Source organism: Citrus sinensis, chromosome 7, assembly GCF_022201045.2.
Source record: "Citrus sinensis cultivar Valencia sweet orange chromosome 7, DVS_A1.0, whole genome shotgun sequence".
Classification (NCBI taxonomy): domain Eukaryota; kingdom Viridiplantae; phylum Streptophyta; class Magnoliopsida; order Sapindales; family Rutaceae; genus Citrus; species Citrus sinensis.
Window position 1 is genome coordinate 12,725,349 of NC_068562.1, and position 24,279 is coordinate 12,749,627.

Below are 24,279 nucleotides of genomic sequence, written 5' to 3' on the forward strand. Positions count from 1 at the left end.
AATAGGCACTCGCTGGCCTTAGTAAAATTCTTGTTGAGCTTGTTAGCAAAGGGATTTCGTGCTGAATTCATCTTTATTTCAAATTTGAGTGTATTACAGAACTACTGAATATTTACATGCGCATCAAGCCGTCATGCGGTTAACAGAAATAACTTATCAAAATGGGAATTCAGTAGAGGACTCTGCTTACTGGAAATATTTCTTCAAGTGTTCGGCGTTCCACGACCTTTTCACGTCTCGTCCATCCTGGTACGCTAACTTATAAGCTCCCGGTCCAGTGGCTCGTATCACCCTGTACGGACCTTCCCACTTTGGGCCAAGAGCGCCATGGTTAGGATTCCTGGTGTTCTGGTTCACCCTCCTAAGTACCCAATCTCCTGCTCGGAACTGCCTTACGCGTACGTTCTTGTTGTAATAACGCATGACCCTTTGCTGGCACTGGGCCACTTTCTGTGCTGCTCCTTCCCTTCTCTCCTCCAGCAGGTCCAGACTTAAGCAAATCTGCTCGTCATTTTGCTCCTCAATGAAATATTCCGTCCGATGTGTTCCCACTCCAATCTCTGCTGGGATTACCGCCTCATGACCAAAGGCTAAAGCGAACGGTGTTTCTCCTGTGGCGGTTTTGTGAGTTGTCCTGTAGGCCCACAGTACTCCTGCTAGCTCGTCGACCCAAGCTCCCTTCTTCTCTCCCAATCTAGTCTTTAGGAGCTTCTTTATCACCTTGTTGGCCGCTTCCACTTGTCCGTTTGCCTGGGGGTGTGCGGGGGTGCAAAACTTCAGGTCCACCCCCAGGTTTCGGCAAAATTCCCTGAAGTTGCCGTTGTCAAATTGCCTCCCATTGTCTGTGATGATGGCGTAGGGGATCCCATATCTGCAGATGATATTTTTCCAAATGAAATCTGTTGTCTTCCTCTCTGTGATTTGGCTGAGGACTCCTACTTCCACCCATTTGGTGAAGTAATCTATTGCCACAATTGCATATGTCGCCGCTCCTCGTCCCTTAGGCAATGGACCAATCAAATCGATTCCCCATTGGGCGAAAGGCCATGGGGATGTCATCGCCGTCAGCTTTTCCGGGGGTTGTGCAGGAACCTCGGAGAAGCTTTGGCATGTTTTACAATTCTTTGCCATCCTTTTGGCGTCCTGGTGTATGGTTGGCCAGAAGTATCCTTGCCGGAGTGCCTTGAAGGCTAAAGTTCTTGCTCCCGAGTGATTGCCGCATATTCCCTCATGAATCTCTCTCAGCACATAATCCGCCTCCTCATCATCCAAACATCTCAAAAGGGGCAAGGTGAACCCTCGGCGGTACAGCACTCCATCCAGTAGCGTATACCTTGCTGCTCGGCATTTTAATTTCCTTGCTTGCCTTTTGTCCTCTGGTAAAACTCCATCGCGGACATATGCGCGAATCGGGTCCATCCAGGACTCTCCAATACTTACTCTCATCACCTCTGCTTCTTCCTCAATACTTGGTGAGGTCCTTACCTCTAATGGAACCGATTTCGGTAATTTTGGGTCTGCAATGGCTGCCATCCTAGCCAGCATATCTGCTCGGAAATTTTCATTCCGGGATATCTGCTTTACCTCCACTGCTTGGAAAAGCCTAACCATCTGCTTCGCCTTCTTCAAATAAAGGCCCATCTTTTCTCCCCTCGCTTGAAACTGATCATTGAGCTGATTACACACCAATTGGGAATCTGCTCGAATTTCAACTCTTTCTGCTCTGAGAGCGTGTGCAAGTCCGAGCCCGGTGATAAAGGCTTCATACTCAGCTTGGTTGTTTGTGAGTTGAAATTCGAACTTCACCGCATATGTTATCTCGGTTCCCTCTGGGCTCCGTATTACCACTCCTGCTCCGGACCCTTGCTCACTACATGACCCGTCAACCATTACCAGCCATGTCCCCTTTGAATCCTCTTGCTCCTCCGGTTGTTCCTCTTGGACCTCTTCCCCCGGCTCAACACAATCCACCATAAAATCTACCAGGGCTTGGGCCTTGGTTGCTCCTCGGGGCCTATAGGACAGGTCAAATTCGCTCAGCTCCACGGACCATTTTACTAACCGACCAGACGCATCTGGTTTTTGGAGTACTTGCCGAAGTGGCTGGTCGGTCATTACAACGATCTGGTGGGCTTGGAAGTATGGTCGGAGTTTACGTGCTGCTGTTATCAGAGCCAACGCCCACTTCTCCATTGGTGGATATCGGGTTTCTGCGTCCACCAGGGCCTTGCTCGTGTAGTATACCGGGTGTTGCTTCCCTTCTTCCTCCCTCACTAAGACCGAGCTGGTAGCCCGCTTGGAGATTGCTAAGTACAAAAGCAGCTGGTCACCCTCTCTCGGAGTTGATAGTAACGGGGCGCGGGCTAGGTATTCCTTCAACTGTCCAAATGCCTCCTCGCATTCTGGTGTCCATTCCATCTTCTTTCCTTTCTTTATGATTTGGAAGAAAGGGTGGCACTTATCAGTGGCTCGTGAAATGAATCGGTTCAATGCTGCCAGCTTCCCCGTAAGGCTCTGCACCTCCTTAACTGTTCGTGGGGACCTCATTTCTATCACCGCCCGTATCTTCTCCGGGTTGGCCTCAATACCTCGATGGCTCACCAGGTATCCCAAGAATTTGCCCGAGCTGACCCCAAATGCACATTTCTCCGGGTTCAGCTTCATTTTGTACCTCCTCAGCAATTCGAAAGTCTCTTCCAAGTGCTTCACATGATCCCTTGGTTCTCTTGACTTGGTGATCATATCGTCCACATATACTTCCATAGTGCGACCGATCAATGGTTTGAAGACCTTGTTCACCAACCTTTGATAGGTAGCTCCTGCATTTTTCAGGCCAAAGGGCATCACCCTGTAACAAAATAAACCCATGTTAGTTATAAAGGTGGTGCTTTCCTCATCTTGCTCGTTCATGGGTATCTGGTTGTATCCGGAGAAGGCATCCATGAAACTGAGCAGACTATGACCCGCGGTTGAGTCCACCAGCTGATCTATTTTCGGCAGGGGGAAGCTGTCCTTCGGGCATGCCTTATTGAGGTCCGTGAAGTCTACACACATTCTCCACTTCCCATTGGCCTTCTTTACCAGTACCACATTGGAAATCCACTCCGGGTACTTAGCTTCCCTTATAAATCCTGCTTTCAGTAGCTTTTCCACCTCGGCATTTATGGCCTCGTACCTTTCGTGGTTGAAGCACCTCCTTTTCTGCCTCACCGGCCTTGCCCCTCTTTTGACCGCCAGCTTGTGACAAGCTATCCCGCGGTCAATACCTGGCATATCCTCATGAGACCAGGCAAATATGTCCGCATGGGACTGTAGACACTTCACCAGCTCGCCTTTTATTGCTTCGCCTAATTCTGATCCGACCTTAACCACTTTGCTAGGGTCGCTCCTGCTTACAACAACTTCCTTCAGCTTCTCAACAGGTTCCTGGCGGCCATTTTTTGAATCCCCTCGATTATCCAGAGAGGTCACCTGCAGCGTTTCCTTGGCCGCTGTAGCATAACAGCTCCTGGCCATTCTCTGGTCGCCCTTCACTACACCCACAACTCCATTTATTCGGTACTTCAGCGCCAGATAATGCGTGGATATTACGCATTGGCTTATCCTCATGAATGGTCTCCCCAATATCATCTGATAAGGACTTCTTTCCTCTACCACTACAAAGTCCAGCATCATCGTTCTTTCAAATGGCTTTGTCCCCACAGTAATCGGGAGTTCAATGACCCCCATGGGAGTTAACCGTCCCCCTCCAAATCCCTTCAAGGATGTATTCGTTCGCTCCAGCTTTAAGTCTGAAATCCCCATATCATCTAAGGCCGACTTAAACAGAATGTCTACTGAGCTGCCCGTATCTACCAGTATTCGCCGTAATTCTGTACTGGCCACCAACGCTTTAATTACCAGTGCATCCTCGTGAGGGTACAAAATGCCCTCTTCGTCATTCTCTGTCCACATAATAGGAACTTGCCGTACTTTTGCCCTCTTGGCTGCTGGCAAATTGAAAAGCACTTCTTTGCTAGTCAGGGCGTATCTCCCATAGTTCTTCCGCGCCCTGTTCGAATCTCCGGCCAATGTTGGCCCTCCTGCTATCACACGGACGGTCGGCTGCTCACGTTCTAAACTCCTCTCAACTCCTTCATCCCGTGTGTACTGTGATTCCGTGGCAGGGGATATTCCATCTACATACTCGTCCAAGTATCGGTTCCTCACTAAATCCTCCACCTGAGTCTTCAGGTCACGGCATTGGTTGATAGTGTGACCGTGAGTGTCGTGGAACTTGCAGAATCTGCTCTTATCCCGTCGGTGAGTTGGTTTTGTTATTGGGGCCGGGGGGTATAGCAGGCCTCGTCCCTCAATCCTCTCATACAATTCCTCCATGGAGATCTTTAGTGGAGTGTGTTGTCTATATGTCAAGCTCTGGTCTACCAGCTGAACGGCTCGGCTATCATGAACGTCATCTCGGGCTGGCATAGTTGCTAACTGATCTGGTCGTCTGGCCCTGGGATTGGTTGCGTGTGATGCTCTGGGAGTGTTATGATAGGGGTCGGCAGCTATCTGCCGGAATTCTCGCTGCCGATCTGGGAATGGGAGACGTGGAGGCTGAGCCCGATTGTGCTGGAACTGTTGTGATCTTGTAGCTATGGGATAAGGGCGGGATCTAGCTGATGTTCCGCCCCTGTCTGAGGGTTCCCCAGCTCGCTTTCCCGACCTGCTCCCATTGGGAGTTCTCCTTTCCTTTCGTCTTAGCTCCTCCAGCTGTTCACTCTTTATCTTTGCCGATTTTTCTTCCTCTATTTCGATATCTCTCTTTGCCTGCTCATATCCTGCTGAATAATTCTGCACCAGGGGGCTTCTCAGGTTATACCATAGTCGGCCTATCCTCACACCCTCCTTTAAACCCTTCAACGCCTGCGGGTGATTGAAAGCTCCCAAATCAAGTACGGCTCGGTGGTATCGCTTTATAAAATCTCGCAGGGACTCGTGCTCCTCCTGTCTCATCCCCATCAATTCCATCATGTCATCCTCTGGGGCCACTGCCCCCCGAAACTGCTCGGCCAACTCCTGGCATATCTGCTCATACCCCTTTATTCCTCCTCGGGGCAGCTTGCGGTACCATTCTCGGGCTCGTCCCTCTAGGGTCAACGGGAGCACCCTACATCTCTGAGCTGGTGTCAGCCCCTGCACACCCGTCATGTCGTTGAAACGCTCAATGTGTACCAACGGGTCACTTCGCCCGGAGTATTTGAGGTCGGGGAAGCGGAAATCCTTTGGGATTATGGTACTCATGATCTCCGTTGACAACGGAGATTCTTCATCTAGCATTATCCTCCAGCTCGGGGGCTTTCTCTTGCCCTGCATCTCCTCTATCACCTGCGCCAATCTGCGCACCTCCCCCTCCAATTCTACAGCACGATCAGGATCACGTGCAGCTATCTGGTCTCGCTCCTGCTCGGCGTTCTGCAATCGCTGTCTGAGCTCTCCTTCATCAACACTGGCCCCTCGGCCATTTATTTCCAGTGTCCGTCCGGGGCGAGGTTGGTCTCTCCCTTCATCAACGTGTTCCCCTGGGACCCGACCAGTACTTCGGTGGGGATGCACCCCGTTAGGTTGGTCTCCGTACGGGGGGATTTCCCCGACTCTACGCCCCCGGAGGCTGGGTTCTGCTCCAACTCCATCTCTTCCCACGGGGGTTTCGCAATCTCTTCTCCGCTCGTCCCTCAGCTCAAACAATACGGCCGCAAGAGTCTCCATTTGTTTCTCCATCCGCTCCAGTCTATCTTGCGTCATCCTCTCTCGGGCTTCATTTGCAATTTCCCGAAGAGTGATTGTTTCCCCAGCTTCGTTATCCTCCCTCAGAGCGTCCTTCCTCGTCACATCCATGTTTAACCGTTCGCTGTTTCTCCGGTACTTCCTAATTCGGTGGTAGCTTTTTATCCAGCTCCCCACAGACGGCGCCAAAATGTTGATGCTGAAATCTGCTCGTCCTTAGACCGACCAGATTCTTTCACCAACGTTTACGTTATTGACTGTTGCTCGAACCACTCAGGCTGGAATCACCTTCTTTTCCCTCGCTAGACCTGCGTTCACCAAAAACGGATCAGAGACGCCGGTGGTTTTGCCGGCGTAAACCCTCCGATGCCTAAGTTAGCACAAGGTGTTTACGGGAAAACAATGTAATATGATTTCAGGAAATTTGTAAGGAAATGGCCTGGTTGCAATTTGGCAGCGTTTCCCCTCTCTCTCTTTTTTTCTCCCCCTCTCTTCTTCGATGTCTTTCTCTTTTATAGCCGCCCTTTGTCCCACGTTTTCCGTTTGCCCCTGATTCCTCCTTTTTCGGGTGGTGGTAGCCCCTCATGGGACTCTAACTGTTAGATTGTGGGCAAACGTGGATCTCGCGTGTCCTTCAACCGTTCTGGGAGAAACGCAACTACCGCGGTTTTGTGGGATCGTGTTCCCGCTTTCCTGGGGATGAGTATTGGCTCGGTCATATATTTCTGGTCGGTATGTTTCCCTGGTTGTTCTCTCCTCTGATCGGCTCATGCTTGCACACATGCTCTGCTCGTATATAAGAGATGAAGCAATCCGTTCTGGGATGGAACTAGTTGCATGGCCGACCTGGTGTTCTTCATGCACTCAACACCGAGTTTATCCAAAGTGCTGCAAATAAACCCAAACTCACCGATGCATAGGATGCTCCAAAACTCCATCTTAATGCCACCATGTCAATCACAGAATCGCCTTCATCTTCTCCTCCTCCTGTAGGTGTCGCTGGTGGTGTCAAAGCACTGCTGCATTTCCTCTTTATCATTGAGCCACAAAGAGCCGAATTACCTTTATAACTGCAGTCATCAAAGGTGGCAAACTGCTCTTTGTCTGGGATTGGGCCGGACAAATTGTTGTATGACACATTGAAGTTTGATAAAAAGTTGAGCTCAGTTAGTTGAGGAGGAATTTGGCCACTTAATTTGTTGCGGGAAAGGTCCAGGCTCTCTATCATTTTTAGATTGGAGAAGCTCTCTGGTATAGCACCTGATAGTAAATTATTGGACAGATTAAGTGCACGAATATTTTGAAGTTGCCCAATTTTCCATGGAATTTCTCCACTGAACTCATTGCCTGACAAATCTAGTCCAGCCATGTAGTTGAGGTTGCTACCGATGAAAAATTCATATCTATTCTTTGTCACAAATTTTGCACCTACTTGTTGATCTTGTCTAAAATGTAGTTCAACTGGCAGTTGCAGCTCAAGAGAGGAATTGTAGTAGGCAACAGGGGAATCAACATTATTTGCATAAAAAAATTCTGACGAATCATCATCAGTCGCTTCTCTCCAGAATGGCACGTTACCCAAACATGAAGGTATCGACCCATTAAGTCTGTTACGTGAAAGATCCATGATACTTAATTTCCTTAATTGGCACAATTGATTAGGAATACGTCCTTGTAGATAGTTCCCTCTCAAAAGAAGAACATGCAAATTCGAACGCTCACTGATCTGATGAGGAATCCTACCAAAAAGTTTATTGTCCCTCAAATCGAGGGTCAATAATGTAGAGCTTCTAAGCAATGCAATTGGAATTAACCCCTTAATTGCATTGTTTTGCAGATAAATGTGCTTCACGAGTGAAAGATTGGAGAGAGATATCAAACTATTTTCGGAGAGGTCTATAAACTCAAGACTTTTAAGATTGTTGAGCTGGACCGGAATATCACCTTGCAAATAGTTTTCTGACATTAAAAGAACCGAAAGGACTGAGAAGTTCCCAATCCAGTGGGGAATATCGCCGGATAACATGTTGTTGGATACATTTAATACTCTTAGCAAAGTGGAGCTCAACAAACCATCTGTCATCTTCCCACTGAAATGATTGTTGTCCAAATATAACGAACCCAAATCAGTCAAGTTCATATAATTGGGAAAAAGTTGGCCATAGAAATTGTTATTTGATAGGTCCAACCAATCTAAGGAGAGGCAACTAGAGACTATAGGTCGAGGTAATTTTCCTGTAAAATTATTTCTAGACAAATCCAAAATAGTTAGCTCTTTCATCTCACCAACTGAATAAGGAATATTACCTTCAAAATTATTTTTTGACATATCCAAATATATCAATTTCTGAAAGATAATACCCAAATTCTTTGGTAGCTTACCAGAGAAATTGTTACTGGAAATATCTAGATGACTAAGCTTATCGTATTTGGCATTGGGAAGTCGTGGAAGAATTCCTGAGAATGAGTTATTCCACAGAAACAGAACTTCTAATCCTGTGTTGTTTTGCAACAACCAAGTTGGAAAATTGCCAACCAATTGATTGTGAGAGAGATCAAGGAATTTTAAGTTGGATTGGTGTAAAAGAAAACTGGGATTGACATTTAAGCGGCAGTGAGGTAATTGGAGAACCTTGAGAGGATATGTGGGGAGCCAGTTTTCGGTTTTCACTTGCAACATATCGTTTTGTGGCGAGAGTAGCAAGACCTCAAGCTTTGAATGATTAGCCAATGAATTTATTGAGAATGTTCCTTGGAAATCGATGAAAGAGAGATCCAAATATTCAAGTGATGTGAGGTTGGCTACTATAGAAGGTAGGTTTCCACTTAACCGATTGGAAGAAATATCAAGAACTTTGAGATGAGTCAAGTTGATAAGACATTGAGGGAGCTGATCCTCAAAGTTATTTGAGCTTAGATCCAACTCAAAAAGATTCTTCAAATTACATATTCCTAAACCTGAAAATAAAAAGCTCAGATTTAATAAAACGAAAACCAATTATAGCGCATTCAATCATAAAACCAATATAAGACTTATAAAACGGACATGAAATCAAATTGTCTAAGTATTTTGGTCAACATAAATAATAATAGAATGATATGAATTTATTTCTCATATAATATGATGTTGATTGCAAAAGCGTTTCAATTAATCTAACAAAAATAATAATAAAAATAAAAAAGCGCTCAATAATTCTTGCTCATCATAATCAATTCAAAAAGCGTTCCAGCAATTCTTGTTGTTTAAAATTATGATTTTCTGCGGAAGAGTTTGTTGACCTCATCTTTTTGTTGAATATTGATTCTCTAATCTCTAAATTTGTTGGATAATGTAGAGAGAAACTCATAATATTTTAGTTGCCTGGCATTCAACAAGAATTTTTTTTATAAAAAAAATTATTTGATTTAACCAAAAAATACTTGTTAATTAGACTTAGATTTAATTTTTTTATATATTTTTCTATTTAAAAAATTAAAAATGAGTGAGTAGGGGTAGAAACATCATTTTGTAAATAGTTGTGGGGGCAAAAATGTTATTTTGTAACTAATTGTAATTTGTAAGAGTAAGAATGGCGTTTTTTATAGTTAATTGTAGGGTAGAAACGTCATTTTGTAACTAATTTATTATTCTTATTAAAATTAACAACAAAAGTTAACAGAATATTGCACGCTCAAATATTTTTTAAAAATATGTCATCTTCTTAAAATTTGTTAAAATACGTGTCATCCAAAGGTAATTAACCATTTATATTATTATTATTATTATTATTCCCAAAAAATCAATTTCCCTCACAATAATCTTTTCTTTTTATATACATTATACTATTTATGTTTTTATATATTTACTAAATCAAATATGTAGAATTTATCATTTTCTTTGAACAAAAAAATAGCAAGGTCACCTAATTTATTCTTAAAATTAAAATAATCAATATCCATTGCTTAATCTTAAGTTTTATGGAAATTATTCCAATAATAATTCTTTAAGATATTCTTACCAAACAAATTTTTCTTTTTCTCATTTTTCTTTTTCTCATTTTTGAGATTATTTTTGAAAATGATACCGAACACATTTATAAATTTTAAAAATAAATTTAAAAATAGCATTTTTATTTTCATTTTTTTTGGGTGAAAACAACAATTAGAAAACAATAATGGGTTCTTGTTTATCATCTTTCAACATAAAAACACAGTGTAAATTGTTTAATTTGGGTTTCTAGAGAATTTTTTATATTACTATTACTCAAATTTTATGCTTCCAAGCTTTTGAATTTATCTAATCCTGCATCAAGAATTAATGAACATATGATAAAAAAATATTTTTTATTTCAGAACTATAAATATTGAAATAAAAATAAATATCATTGTTGATTTTGTTATAAAAAAGATTCAGAATTAAGAGAGAGTGAAAGAAATGAGCGAGTTCTGTCAGAAAATGGTGATAGAGTATGTCAAGTACTAAACTTTGTATAGAAAGCAGTGCTTCTAATTCAAATTTGATCTAGTTGGAATTAGTCAATTAGGCATTAGAATCAAAAGAATGAAGAATGGGAACTCAAAATTAGATTTAAAAATTATAATAAAGCGTTTAATTGAGATTCAACTAAGTTGATATACTCAAACAGCAGATTGAAAAATGAAAGGCCATAATATTACCACCAAAAAACAAAACTGGGAAATTAATAGGAAGTGATGATTGTTGTGGTATACCTTGAAGTGTAGTTATTCCACAACTACCAAGATGTAATGTTTTCAAGTTTGTCAAATTTGCCAATCCTACATCAATAAAATAAATAAATAAATAAATATTACTTCAAAATTATTGTAGTAAAGCCGTGATCAGTGTGGTTGTTTGGTAATTATCCCAGTAGCTTACCTAGCCTTGTTAAAAAGCCACTTGTTAGATTGAGGTTCCCGCCTAGAAACAACGCTTCCATGTGTCTCAAATTTGCTAATCCTGCTCAGAAAACATTAAATTTTGATCAAGACAATTTACGTATATATTTTAAGAGATTAACGAGCCTAACATGCATTTCTGCTGGCATGAAATGTATATACCTTGCTTGATTCTGGAACCTTCAATGCAATTGTAATAAAGATTCAAAGTGGTAAGTGAAGTTAGCGTATTCAAATATGGTAATATGCTGTCGTCGAAGAAATTGTCACAAAGATTTAAGATCTTCAGCTGTTTCAAGCTCCCATTGCTATCGTAAGCTGCAAATGCATATGAAGTATTAATATTATAATATGCACGAGAAATATATACATATACATGTACCTTTGTTCTCATAGAGGCCTTTAAGCCAATTATTGTTGGAGAATTATAAGAATATGGAGGCAAAGAACAAAGAATGTTTCTTAGGATTTGAGACGTGTTTGCACACTTTCCTTTAAGGTTTTATTTGCCCTCACCAATCTTGGTTTGCTATAGAGTTTTAATGGCAAATTACCCCCAAGATATATCAAATCCTGAATACAATCTCTAGCAAATAAGATTGTATTTCCAGAACATTTATTAAACCTGCACAAATCTGATTTTAATCTTATTGTATATGTTTCCTTTATGAAGAAGATGTTAATTCAAAAGAATGCAACCATTCGAAATGGTACTTCTTCAAAAAACTCTTTTGGTTTGAATTTGCAACGATCAACACTTGAAATTTTCAAGCTTGTCAACCGTTTCTAGTTAACGCCTTTCTGGAAATAAACGGTTCACCGTTTTCTCAATAAACGGTGAGCCGTTTTATTCCAGAATGTCAAATACGTTGCTCTCTGTACATAAACGGTTAACCGTTTTTCAATAACCGGTGAGCCGTTTTCTCTAGACCATAAAACATGCTCTCTGGATTTAAACGGTCAGCCGTTTTCTCCATAACCGGTGAGCCATTTTCTCTAGACCATAAAACATGCTCTCTGGAGTTAAACGGTTAGCCGTTTTCTCCATAAACAGTACGCTGTTTTACCCAGACCAGAAAACATGCTCTCTGGACTTAAACGGTTAGCCGTTTTCTCAATAAACGGTACGCTGTTTTACCCAGACCAGAAAACATGCTCTCTGGACTTAACCGGTTAGCCGTTTTCTCAATAAACGGCAAACCGTTTTCGTCCAGAATATCAAACCAAAAAAACTTGAAAGATGTTACAATCTCTCTTACAATCCCCACTAGATTGTAATATTTTTTCAGATTTATTAATGATAAACTTATACATAAAAAAAGGTATCTTTCGATTTTAACCTTTAATTAGTGAGTGTATTTCAAAGCATTTACAAGACAATAGTGTGCTAAGCATTAAACTTTGTCTCTTAAGTAAATACCGGAGATACATCACATATAAGTTATCCCAGATTTTAAAGTTGTGTTCCAATAGTTAGCACTATTCCGGCCTTGTGCTCTATCTTGGATTCATGAACATTTACAAGATTAAACCAGGAACTTGTTAGAAACGGCACCATTTCTTATGTTCACTTAGGTGAAGTTTCAAATCATGTCTTTAGCTACTATAAGACTTGAACTTCATTAAGAATAAATACTCAACCTCAACCTCATAGCTATTTGCACCGAATATCTCGAATGGGATTATTTATTACTCGGTGTCAAACCAGTCACATAACAACAACTTGTTATTACCCATTTAACTATGGAGTAGCGGTATAACTACTACATAGTTGGGTTACCGTCGTTGGTGACTTTATTATAAAAAGGTTTCAATCCCATTCCATAAGATGTATCCTTAACTAAGTCTCTTGAAAGACCTTTTGTTAAAGGATCTGCTAGGTTCTTATTATTCCTAACATAAACAATATTAATAACACCATCTGCTATTAATTGTTTCACATATTCATGTCTTAAGCTAATATGTCTAGACTTTCCATTATACACTTTATTATAAGCTCTAGACAATGTAGCTTCACTGTCGCAGTACAAAGAAATAGATGGCATCGGTTGTGGCCACAACATTATATCAAACAACAAATTTCTCAGCCATTCTGCTTCTTTGCCTGCAGATGCAAGTGCTATAAACTCACTTTCCATTGTTGAATGAGTTATGCACGTTTGTTTTTTTGAAGCCCAAGAAACCGCTCCTCCAGCAATTGTAAAAATCCAACCAGAAGTGGATTTATTGTCTCTTGTATTGGTTACCCAACTAGCATCTGAATATCCTTCCAGTACTTCAGGATAATCATTATAAAACAAACCCAAATTAATGGTCCTTTTAAGATAACCAAGTATCCTACCAATTACTTTCCAGTGTTCAACACTAGGGTTACTCGTGAATCTTGACATTTTGCAAACTGCAAATGCTATATCAGGCCTCGTACAATGCATAGCATACATCAAGCAACCAATAGCACTAGCATATTCTAGTTGTGCTACTATTCGGCCTGAATTCTCTAGTAATTTAATACTAGAATCATATGGGGTATTAGCTTCTTTAAATTTTAAATAATTGAATTTAAAAAGCACTTTCTCTATATAATGAGATTGACACAACGAGTAACCCCCACTATGTTTATTTATTTTGATACCTAAGATAGTATCTACTTCACCAAGATCTTTCATCTTAAATTGTGAAGTTAAATACTTCTTTGTATCATCTACTCCTTGCATATTTGTTCCAAAGATATGCAAGTCATCAACATACAAGCATATAATCACACCAAAATCATTCGTATATTTAAAATATACACATTTATCAGCATTATTATGCTTAAAACCATGTGATAAAATTACTGAATCAAACTTCTCATGCCATTGTTTTGGTGCTTGCTTTAAGCCATAAAGAGATTTGATTAACTTGCATACCTTTTTCTCATTTCCAGGCAAAACAAATCCCTCAGGTTGTTCCATATAGATTTCTTCATCAAGATCACCATTAAGAAAAGCTGTTTTAACATCCATTTGATGCACATACAAATTGTTCAATGAAGCAATTGCAAATAGCACTCTTATAGAAGTTAACCTAGCTACCGGAGCATATGTATCGAAATAGTCAATACCATTTCTTTGCTTAAACCCTTTGGCTACTAATCTAGCCTTAAAAGTTTGCAAAGAACCATCATTATTGTACTTTCTTCTAAATACCCATTTGCTGCTAATTGGTTGAGATCTTGGAGGAAGATCAACCAAGACCCATGTTTGATTCGACATAATCGAATCCATTTCATCATTTACCGCCTCTCTCCAAAAAGAAGCGTCTCTAGAAGACATAGCCTCGCCAAATGTCTTTGGATCTTTTTCAATATTTAACAACAATGGTACTTTGTTAAGTACATTCTTTCTATCCCCTTCAACCAAGAAGAGTAGTGCTTGTGATGAAATAAAATCCGGAGCTAAACTCTTTTCTTTCTTTTCACGTTGACTCCTCCTTAGTTCGAAAGATGTCGTAGACTCTTTCCTTTTATTATTGTTAGTGGAGGTAACAGGAGTATTAACACATGGTTGATCAATAATTGATTCTGATTCAATATTAGAATCATGTTGAAATTTATTCTCAATAAATTCAACATCTCTAGATTCCACAATCACATTAGAATCTAAATCTAACAACCTATAAGCCTTGGAATTTTCAGCATATCCTACGAAAACACTTTTTATACCTCTAGCACTCAACTTTGATGACTTAGGGTCATGTATTTTATAAAAAGCTAAACAACCCCAGACCCTTAAATACATCAAGTTTGGTTTTCTTCCTTTCCAAATTTCATAAGGAGATATATGTGTTTTCAAAGATGTAATTCTGTTATGAATATGACATGCAGTGAGTAATGCTTCCCCCCACAAATTATTTGGTAGTTTTGCATTAAGGATCATGGAATTTATCATATCCGTGAAGATCCTATTCTTCCTCTCAGCCAAACCATTTTGTTGAGGAGTAAATGGAGCTGATCTTTGGTGAATAATTCCAACTTCTTCACAATATTTATTAAATTCAATTGAGAAATATTCACCACCTCTATCACTAGGAACCATTTTGATTTTCTTATCTTTTTGGTTCTCAACTTCAGCTTTGAAAATTTTAAATTTATCAAAAGCTTCACTTTTTGTTCTAAGTAAATACACATAAGTGTATCTAGAACAATCATCAATAAAAGTGATGAAGTATCTCTTACCTCCTCTTGTTAAAATGCCATTATACTCACAAATATCAGTATGTATCAAATCCAATATTTGAGTATTTCGTTCAGCTTTAGGAAAAGGTTTCTTAGTTATTTTAGCTTGGATGCAGATTTCACACTTATTACCTTTAACATCATTGCAATTAATCAAACCATGCTTAGACATGTATTTCAAAGATCTAAAGTTCAAATGTGCTAATCTAGCATGCCAAACATCACAAGACTCAACAATAGAAGCTAAGTTGATATTATTATTATTAATGCTGAGTTTGTACATTCCATCACAAGAATACCCTTTCCCAACAAATAATCCATTCTTTGACACAATACAAGTATTACCCTCAAGCACAATCTTAAGCCCATGCTTACACATACAACTAGCAAAAATAAGATTCTTCCTAACGGAAGGTACATGAAAGACATTATACAATGTGACTTTCTTTCCAGAAGTGAAGTTGATCTCAACTACTCCTTTCCCTGCTACTATGGCTGCATTATTGTTCCCCATGAGAACCATTTGTCCTTCCGTTTCTTCTTTGTATGATAAGAAAAATTTCTTATCATTACAAACATGAATTGTTGCACCCGAATCGAGCCACCAATCATAGGACTTAGTTTCAGCCATATTGGTTTCGGTAATCATGCCAATTTGCATTTCAGAAACCATAGCACAAATCTCTTCAGATTTGTTTTCAATAACATTAGCTTTATGGGAATTCACTTCTTCCTTTTTCTTCTTGAATCTGCAATCACTTTGGCGATGGCCTTTCTTACCACAAAAGAAACAATTTCTAGAAAACTTTTGTGTGCTGGACTTCTTGAATTTCTTGTCATTCTTGACTTTAAAATTTTTTGAGAATTTACTAACTTCAACAACATTAACTTTAGTAGAATCATGCTTATCCTTGGATTCACGAGACCTAGTCTCTTCTTCAATTACCAAGTGTTTTTGCAATTCTTCTAAAGTTATGTTCTCTTTACTATGAAGGAGTTTCTTTCTATAATCATTCCAACTTTGAGGCAATTTAGCAATAATAGCCCCAACTTGAAATGATTCAGAAATTTCAACTTTTAACTCTCGAAGCTTAGCAACAATAATTTGTAACTCATGTATTTGATCAAGAATGGATTTTGTGTCTACCATAATAAATTCAAAATATTTAGATACAAGGAATTTGTCAGTACCTTCTTTCTCCGTTTTGTATTTGTACTCAAGAGCATTCCAAATTTCCACCGGAGAAGTCATAGAATTGTAGAGATCATATAACCTGTCAGAAAGCGTATTGAGTATGTGACCTCGGCACATCAATTCATCATCTTCACGACGTTTCCTTGCAGCCTTAACAACTTCGGTATCATCTTCTCTTGGTTCTGGAAATGGTTCCAATTTCGGATCAAGAACATATGCCACTTTAAGAACAGTAAGGAGAAAGAACAATTTTCCCTTCCAACGAGTGAAATTAGTTCCATCGAAACGATCGAGATGGACACTAGGATTCAGAAATGATGTCAAACTCTTCTCAGCCTCCATTTGCAGAAAAATTAAAACCTTAAAGATTGTTGGAGAATTATAAGAATATGGAGGCAAAGAACAAAGAATGTTTCTTAGGATTTGAGACGTGTTTGCACACTTTCCTTTAAGGTTTTATTTGCCCTCACCAATCTTGGTTTGCTATAGAGTTTTAATGGCAAATTACCCCCAAGATATATCAAATCCTGAATACAATCTCTAGCAAATAAGATTGTATTTCCAGAACATTTATTAAACCTGCACAAATCTGATTTTAATCTTATTGTATATGTTTCCTTTATGAAGAAGATGTTAATTCAAAAGAATGCAACCATTCGAAATGGTACTTCTTCAAAAAACTCTTTTGGTTTGAATTTGCAACGATCAACACTTGAAATTTTCAAGCTTGTCAACCGTTTCTAGTTAACGCCTTTCTGGAAATAAACGGTTCACCGTTTTCTCAATAAACGGTACGCTGTTTTATCCAGACCAGAAAACATGCTCTCTGGACTTAACCGGTTAGCCGTTTTCTCAATAAACGGCAAACCGTTTTCGTCCAGAATATCAAACCAAAAAAACTTGAAAGATGTTACAATCTCTCTTACAATTATCAGATAAGTCGAGGCTCTGCAATTCTTTGAAAGAATGAAACAGTGACATATTCAGAAGGGAAACTCCATAAGAATAAGAGTTATAATCAGAGAAGTTGAACATTCTTGTCCCATTGAGTGAGAGTTGCATCACCCGGCGTGTGGTGGCGTTGCACTTAACTCCCTCCCAATCATCACAACAATCAGACGACATTCCATCATCAACCCATGAAGTAAGAATAGAGCCTTCATATTCCCTATCACTGATTGATATAAAGAAGCTCTTGAGTTCCAACAGAGCAGTCCTCTCTGTTTGCAAGCATGCTTTGTATCCATGCATTTCATTCATCAAAACAATAATCCAAATTAGTGAAATTAACGAGAACTTAACGAAGGAAGTACTTTCCATTGCAAAGCAACTTTTCAATTGGTCAATATAAAATTTGCAAGGAGGAAACTTCAATATTTATACTAAACATTTATCATCGTGGACCTTGCAATTTGATTGGGTGAAGATTACCAACCACCCAACCTAACGAAAATGAAACATCTTAGAGATATCAAGTAATAAAAATACTTGATTATCTTATTTTTGTTTTAGAGGGTTATTAAAGACAAAACATTGTCAATACATTATAACATCGCTATCTTGAAGTCTTTGTCTTTAGTGAAGACTTGTAAGCTTGAAATTACATATATATTGCAACATCGACCCAGGAGAATAAAATTAAAGTTCACTGACTCTCGAATTACGCCAACAAACAAGCGAGTACAAACTATATTTTCTCCAACAGTTTGATGGAGATAGTCGTAACTAATAAAATAAAAGTTGTGTGAAAGAGTTTATATAATTTATCCGTATATTTGGGATTACATTGGATTATCAGTTAATCTATTAAATAATATGTTTTGTAAAGAATTTGATTGGATGTTTGATAAGTTTAATTTAGTAGTTTAATTACTCATAAAAGTGTGATGTACTCTAAAATGACAAACACATAAATGTTATTTGAAGCTTTTGTGACCCTTCATGTTCATGCATTTGAATCAAAGCTATTAAAATCAAATATATTGATAAACCTTAATAAGGAAATTAAGTTTCGATTGCTCTCAATCTGCAACTCGACTACTATTACAATCACTTGAAATGACAAAAACAGAAATTTCATATGAACTTGGGACAGATGTACACGGGTTCAATTTAGCTAATTTCCCATATATTTACAACTATGGGGAAAATTAAAGCTGATTGACTTTCAAATTAAGCAACAAACAAGTGGCTGTCTACTATTTTTCCTCTACCAATTGATGGAGACCGCCGATGCTATAAAACAAAAATTGATTAAGAATTTAGATAAGGAAAATTATCAACTGTCCGTCCTAAGTTTATCATTTATTCATTTTTCGCCTTAAGTTTACAATTCGTATTAGTCATCTACTAAAAAGATAGAATTACACTTATGAAATGACAATACAGAAATAAATACAAATGGCAATAGTGGTAATTTTGTATGAATTTTTCTGTTCTTTTGGTGGTTGGTTGATACAAATTAAAAACATAAGAAGAAAAATAAATAAATTCAAACTTTTTAGTATTTCTGATAGCAGGTTAAACCAAAGGAGGAGGGCTTTACAATTTCCCTTTAAATAATTTAAGGGTGTGATTGCGTTTCTATTGAACTGTATGCTTGGATTTGCATTGAATTATCAAAAAATCTATGCAAGCATCGAATTGTAATGACTGACGAAGACTTATAAGGCTTGGACCAATGAAGAAAAATGCTTCATTAATGCTCCATGGAAAACAAGCCAGCTTGGAAGCAGTTGATCGGATAGTCAACAGTTGATTGAGATAGTCAACTAATAAAAATAAAAGTTAGTTGAGATAATTTTAATAATTTAAGCGTCGTTTGGGTTTGAAATAATCAAATAATTTATTGAGAAGAGTTGAATTCCGTTATTTTATTGAGAAGAGATCCATCACACCCTCCCAATTATTACAGCAATCAGACGACATTCCTTCATCATCGTCAAACCATGAACTAAGAGCTTCGTCATCGTATCCAATATCACTGGCTGATATGAAGAAGCTTTTGATTTCTAACAGAGCAGTCCTCTCAGTTTCCAAGCAAGCTTTGCATCCATGCATTTCATCCAAAACGACAATCCAAAGTAGTGACGTTAATGAGAACTTAATGAAGGAAGTACTTCCATTGCAAAACAGCTTTTTATTTGGCTAAAGTTAAATGTGAATTAAATATCTTTGACTGGTGATATACATATATTCAGAGATTTGAAGTGCTCAAACAAAAAAAAAATAAAAAAATAAAAAAATTATTATAAAAAAAAAATTGATGAATAATATAGTTCCAGGAAGTGCTAATATGGCTCTTTGAACTCTCTTTACAAGTATAGTAAAGTATTGGTAGAAATTTATGCGGTGTGTACAAGGGCTTGTATATTTTGCAATAAAATATACAGGGCAATATGATTTTCTTTCTTTCTTTTTTTTTTTTTTTTTGAAACATGAATTGGTTCGTCCATCAATTAATAATAAAACCATAATGTACGCCGGTATGAGTTTATCTAAAATCACCGGCTACACCAATATCATTGTGACATAGGAAGCGATGAGGAAATTTACGAAAGATTTATTAAACCATAGTCTATGCCAGTAAGATGGAATTAGCATTCAATGATCATAGACTTTCTGCAATTTCATTGACTTGTGATCAGGGAGTCGTTGTTCTACGATAATTATAATCAAACACGCACACTGCAAGGCAACCTTCAATTGACGTATTCTGTCAACTAACTGGGGACAGGGGTCATAAAAGGGTACGGGAGAGAAAGCACGAGTCTATGCACAGTTCCGGTTTTGCTAGTTGATGGAACATGGAGCATGTGTGTTAATGTTAACCAATAGTCAAGTTTATGAACACAACCAAGCAATCGTATCATCAATCAGAGCCACATTCGACGCACGACTAGTAAATATCATAATTGAGTTTGAGGACCACAGCCGCACAGTGAAAGAATTTGAATGAAGGAAAAGTAAATCAAAATGAAAAGGAAAAGAGGGGAATGCTAAAGAAAAATAAGCTGATTCATCAGTAACTCAATATGATAATTGCACACAAATTTTGGATGTTTTTAGCCTCCGAAATTTCAACATTAATGATAAATTACAGATATGTGAAGGAAAACTTAGAAACCAAAATTTGTTCACAGAGAAAATGTTCAAAAAATAAAATAAAAGAGTGCAAGGCTCAATATAATTCTTTGGCGTGTGAATCAAAATAATTAACAGAGACGTCCCGCGTGTCACATGTAACTAATGTTGGCCCCATCTTGAGCTAATTCTGTTAAGGCCTTCACTCCTTAGTCTTAAGAACACAATGCACAATAAATTCTTCAGATTCATATGGCAAATGAATTGCACAACAAGGCATAATTACTCATAAAAGAAAGATACAGTAAACAATACTGATTTTTTTATCTTGGTGGTTTCTTGATAGTGTTCAAATATCAGTCCTCGAAGAAAGATACAGGAAAGCTAAAGAAAAATAAGCTAATTCATCATTAACATAATATGACAATTGCACGCAACTTTTGGATGTTTTTAGCCACTTAAATGTTTAACATTAACGATGAATTACAAATATGTGAATGAAAACTTAGAGACAAATTTTTGTTTACAGGAAAAATGTAACTGTGAAAGAAAGTAAAAGAGGGCAGAGAAACTAAAAACAGAGGATTTCATTCGTCATGTCCTAATTGATATTCCTAGTGCAAATGCGCAAGGTTGAACATTCAAAATCCATAATTCTAAATCAAAATCACCAACAGGCACCTGTACATGAAATATTCAGGCCTTCACTCTGGTCTTAAGACCTCAGGTACGAGAAATTCGTCAGATTCATATAGCAAATGAATTGCACAAGGCATAAAAATTAGTATATTTTTCAAGAACCGAGCTTGAAAGCAATGAACTAAAAATTAATACATAAAAGTTCAATTACACATAAAAGAAGGATAACGGTAAACTATGGCCTAGCAAGATCACGGATGGAATATACAGATTTCACAAGCCAATATAAACAACAATCAGTACATGCATCAATGAAAGAAAACCGTGGCCACTGCCAATACGAGTTCAACCAAAGGATTCATCTTAATTGCAGATTCATCCTCGTCTTCTCCTCGATTGGATGTTATTGCTGGATTTTCCTCTGTTACAACTCTTATTAATTGTTGAACGCCAATTTTTGCTTACAGAGAAAATGTTAAAAAAAATAATTATGATAAAAGAGTGCAGAGAAACTAAAAACAGAGGATTTCATGGATCATAATTTATAAGTGATATTAATAGTGCAAGGCTGAACATAATTCTTAGGTGTGTGAATCAAGACCATTAACGAAGAGATCACGCGTGTCCCATGTAACTAACTTTGGCATGATGTAGGATGGTTGCGTAGAATGAGTAGGGTATCTTCCAAAGGTCATAACTTGGGCTACAGGTGTAACTAACAACGACGATGCTCAAGTTTGGTTATTGTCAATGTCTATGGATTGATGTTCGTGGCTCCTCCTATATCAAGGAAATGTCATAATTACTTTCCAAACATAAGAAATACAACTAATTTTATGTGATATGATTCACAATGAATATTTATCCCATAGCTTATAACTCTTGAATCCATTATTTGTAAATAAAAATTACCCTAATACTCTCAAAACCATCAATTACACCTTATGCTCAAAATTCCATATTCCAGCTCAATAATTAAATTTCCATATCCTATAATACCAATAAATCATCCACATTATCACCAATCTCATTATTAACCATGAACTACCGAAACATAATATATAACAATAAGCTATTTACATACCGATCGAATTGAGGAAATAGTGAGGGCTACACATTTTGGCTCTAATGCCTTGGTGCCTTTGTCCACCTAAAATGATCCACCAATTACTAAAATTAGCTTGGGACGGACTACACCCATTTGTTGGGAGCCCTTACTATAATAAAAGTATACTAATCTTTAAATTAATTTTATTTTCATGTAAATGCAATTTCAGGTAAAGATAAAATGATAGAAATCTTACTCCATTTGGTGAGAAATTCAACTTGACAGCCTGAATCACTTCCCTCTCACTCAAATCCTTTCTCCACACTTCCTACATTTAAATTCCTCTCCAATGAATTTCCAAATGAACTTAGGGATAAAAATACCCTAGAATGACTCTCGAATCCAAGTTATGAAAGACCAAACTCAATTTTGGAAAAATCCTAAATCATGAAAAATTTTCCCATTGTCTTCCTCTCATGCCCGTGAGCTTGTGCAAAGCAATGGTAAGTGCTTTCTGTTTTAATTCGCTTTATATATAAAACTTATTTTATTTTTTTGTTTATGGGGTTTTAAAATATTACTTTAGGCCCAATTAAAGAAAATCTATTTACCCAATTAAAGAAAATTAATTTATATACATTCATATTCATAAGTTATTATTAAAAACTTGTATATACAAGTCAGGGCAGTACACAAATTTACTGAATACAGAGTAAAGTTGTACTTTAATTGGTGAACTCTGAAGGCACCAATTATAACATCCATTTCTAGCATATGTATATATATATATATATATGTGTATAATAGAAATCTAACATGCTTATACAGATCACATACAGGATTCAAAATTTAGAAGATTCTGAACTATTTAAGGCCAGAGATTGGGCCAGCTTGTTTAGTTAGTAGGCAACGATGGAGGGTTGCTTGGTAAAGCTGCTACATTTTTAGAAATTCAGAGATGACGGGCAGCAAAGAGTGATAATTATTGTTTTCCCCAATCACCTTGAACAGAGTGAGAAGAAACCATTATTTCGATATGTGCAGTTCTTCCATCCTATTGTTATTTAATGGTGGTTGTTATTAATTCTAGAAAAACATTTTTCGATTTGGCAAATGGAGTTTTTCCATCTTCAAAAGAAGAGTCCCAGGTTCCAAACGTTACTGCCATGGCTTCCAAGTCGCTGTTCTACAAAGAAATATCGGTGGCACCGCGAGATCCCGTTGATATTACAATCAGCATAGTATTTGGGAAAATTGCTCCTTCGGATTGTAGCATTCCGAGTCTCAAGTTCTTTCAATCAACACAAGCACGTTCGACATACAACAGGAAGTTGTTAAATTTATATTTGCAACCAACAGAAACTGCAGAAGAAACAATAAGTCTAATTTTAACGAAACCACTCGAAGGAACTTCGAAACTTGAGCATAGTTTTAGAACCAAATTAAGAATTTTAGCAAAACACATACATTGATACATTCATCAATGAAATAGAACCACCGTCTACGCCAATAGGAGTTTATCAAGCAAACCATAGTCATACAAATAATAATTAGTTCATTCTCTCCAGAATGACACGTTACCCAAGCATGAAGGTATTGACCCACTAAACATGTTATTTGAAAGATCCATGATACGTAATTTTGCTAACTGGCACAATTCATTAGGAATATGTTCTTGTAGAGAATTCCCTTTTAAAAGAAGAACATGCAAATTCGAAAGCTCATTGATCTGATAGGGAATCCTACCAAAGAATTTATTATCCCTCAAATCTAGAGTGATTAATTTAGAGCTTCTAAACAATGCATTAGGAATTTACCCAGTAATAGCATTCTTCTGCAAATAAAGGTGTTTCACTGATGAAAGATTGAAGGAAGATACCATGGACCCAGACAAACTATTTTCGAAGATGTCTATAAGCTCAAGACTTTTAAGGTGGTTGAGTTGGACTGGAATATTAGCTTCCAAATAATTTTTTGACATAAAAAGAACCCTAAGAGTTGAGATGTTACCAATCCAATTAGGAATATTACCGGATAACATGTTGTCAGATATATCTAACCCCTCTAATGAAGTGGAGCTCCTCAAACCATCATCCATCTTCCCACTGAAATGATTGTTGTCCAAATATAACCAATGCAAATGGGTCAAGTTCATATATTTGGGAAAAATTTGGCCAAAGAAATTGTTATTTGATAGGTCAAACAAATCTAGAGCGACGCAACCAGAGACTATAGGTTGGGGTAATTCTCCTGAAAAATTATTTCTAGACAAATCCTGCATATATAACTCTTTCATCTCACCTATTGAATAAGGAATATCACCTTCAAAAATATTTTTTGGCATATCCAAATAAATCAATTTCTGAAGGACAATACCCATATTCCGTGGTAGCTTACCAGCGAAATTGTTATTGGAACTATCTAGATGACGAA

The 24,279-nt window shown here is 37.9% G+C and overlaps 2 protein-coding genes and 1 long non-coding RNA gene across 53 annotated transcripts in view; 1 reads left to right on the forward strand and 2 right to left on the reverse strand.

Annotated features, from left to right (window-relative positions):
- LOC112495972 (protein REDUCED CHLOROPLAST COVERAGE 3-like) overlaps positions 1-24,279 on the forward strand; it is a 109,838-nt gene that overhangs the window by 61,777 nt on the left and 23,782 nt on the right. The window lies entirely within an intron of this gene.
- The window catches only part of LOC102629279 (receptor-like protein 14), a 146,281-nt gene that overhangs the window by 47,578 nt on the left and 74,424 nt on the right, over positions 1-24,279 (reverse strand). The window lies entirely within an intron of this gene.
- On the reverse strand, positions 10,441-10,953 carry LOC127903784 (uncharacterized). The gene is made up of 3 exons (XR_008056589.1): positions 10,828-10,953; positions 10,646-10,726; positions 10,441-10,545 (listed from the first exon to the last, which is right to left on the reverse strand). It is a non-coding gene; the product is annotated as an uncharacterized LOC127903784 (long non-coding RNA).